Here is a 2,429-nt window from a genome sequence, read left to right as displayed (position 1 = left end):
ATTAAAAGGTTTTAATTTAAATCAACTGAATTTCCAAAAAAACTTAATTGGGGTCTCATAGCTTAATTAGGGCCCATAACTTAATTGAATAAATTAAGTATACCAAAGTGGACCCATGAAAAGCCGAGGCTTAACCATAGTGAACAAGAAGTTCGCTTGACTTCGAACGCGAGGTTCGACTGTATTGAGTACAAGACTCACTTAAGCACGAACGCGAGGTTTGTCTGAAAATGAACGTGATGTTCAACTTGAGAACGAACGTGAGGTTCATTTGAAAAATAAACGCTAGGTTCGACTGAAAATGAACACATGGTTCAACTTGAGAACGAACGCGAGGTTCGTTTGAAAAATGAACGCGAGGTTCGACTTGAATTGAGCGCGAGACTCACCTAAGAACTGAGCGTGAGGCTCAACTTGAATTGAGCGCGAGGCTCACCTGAGAACGAACGCTAAGTTCGTCTGAATTGAGCGCGAAGCTCACCTGAGAACAAACGCGAAGTTCGTTTGAAATTGAGCGCGAGGCTCAACCTGAGAACAAACGCGAAGTTTGTCTGAATTGAGCGCGAAGCTCACCTGAGAACGAACGCGAAGTTCATTTGAAATTGAGCGCGAGGTTCAACCTGAGAACGAATGCGAAGTTCGTCTGAATTGAGCGCGAAGCTCACCTGAGAACGAACGCGAAGTTCGTTTGAAATTGAGCGCGAGGCTCAACCTGAGAACGAACGCGAAGTTCGTTTGAAGCTTTCAAGCCTCGCCAAAATAGGTAGCCACCTCCTTAATTTTCGCCACGTTTTCACGCACGAACCCTTAGGGTTTCAAACTGAAACCGCCGCCGCCATTGCTCCGGCACCCAAGAGGTCGAAACCCTAGGGTTTCCTGACGCCGCCGTCGCCGTCGGAGTCGAGAGTGAGGCCGCCAGCGAAAGTTCGCCAGCGAGGAGCACGGGACCGAAGACCAAACCCAAAAAATTCCTCGATTTTTATTTTCAAAAAACCAGATCCATAATCGGAAAAATTTTCGTGATCCAGATCCAAGAAAAATCGAAGAAAAATCCAAGTTGTTATATTTGAAAACATATCTTATATCCGAAAAATAAAAACGTAACTGTTCATCTTAAAACAGATCTTAATCCAAAAAAAACCCCAGAGATTTAAGATCAAAAACCCAATTTTAAAACTTAAATCCCTAAGAATTAATCAAAGGTGACTCTGATTCCACTTGTTATATCTTATAAAAAACTTGAGATCTAAACCATAAACCCATGATTAATTCAAAGAGATTAACAAGAATCAAAAGAGCGGAAGCTTATACCTGAATCCATAATCGAAACTTGAGATGTGTTTTGGATCTTCTAACCTTAGGGTTTCTCTAGCCAAATTTCTCTCTAGATGGGGGTGAAGAGAATTAGAGAATGTAACCCTAGATTAGGGACCATAACCCCTTATTTATAGATGTTGTACATTTGTAATTTGACCCCTCATCAAATCACAATTACAACCTGGTATCTGCACATATAACCCCATGACTTATTTAAATACCCATTAACCCAAATTAATTGATCACTTTAGTGGGTTATCCTGAAGGATAGCAATACACATTGATTAATCATATGTGCCCACAAATAGATTTATTAGATTAAATCCAACACAATCAACTAGCTCCTTTGCCTCCTTGCGGAGACTTTCAGCTCCCTTCTACGTGCCTGCCCTCCAGCCTGCATGCGCTCCACCTGCACAGAGCCCAAACGCATCCCCCTGCCACGTGCCCCCTCTCCTCAAGAAAACCCTCAACCACCTCCTCCTACAAATTCTCCCCCAACCTCTTCAACTCTCCTCCCATCTTCCAAGTCATGAGTCCCCAATCTTTCCTCTGGATCCTCTTCTTCGTCCTGCTCCACTCAACCTCAACCCCCAACCTCCCACGAGCCGGACGGGAGCTCATGCAGGCTGGAGCTGATACACAATCGCTCCACGTGCCGCTCCTTCCTGAGGCACGGCCCGCAACGAGCGCCGCTCCGGAGGAGTGCTGTGCGCAGCTGAGGCAAGTGAGGGAGGGGTGCAGGTGTAGGGGTATCAGAGAAATGGTGCAGGAGGTTAAGTGGGAGGAAGGGTTTAGGGGGCGGGAGTGCCGAGGCCGATGCGGGGAGATGCTGATGAGGGGGAAGTTGCTGCCGGCGATGTGCAGCGTTGAGCCGCATAGGTGTGAGATGAGACAGGGGGTTGGGTACGATGATGACGAATGATATATACGTTCGCTATATGTATACATACATAGTCTGGGTTAATATGTGTGTGGGTGTATGTGGCCTGAATAACGTATGGAAACGGAGCTTGGGTGCACATTATCGTGTGTGATAAGGAAGGAAGGGTTGTAACCGCTTGAAAGTTAATTAATAAAGTTCTGGAGCATCTACATTTATTCATTCTAAT

Source organism: Asparagus officinalis, chromosome 3, assembly GCF_001876935.1.
Source record: "Asparagus officinalis chromosome 3, Aspof.V1, whole genome shotgun sequence".
In the NCBI taxonomy this organism is placed as follows: Eukaryota; Viridiplantae; Streptophyta; class Magnoliopsida; order Asparagales; family Asparagaceae; genus Asparagus; species Asparagus officinalis.
This window is presented reverse-complemented; position numbering follows the sequence as displayed.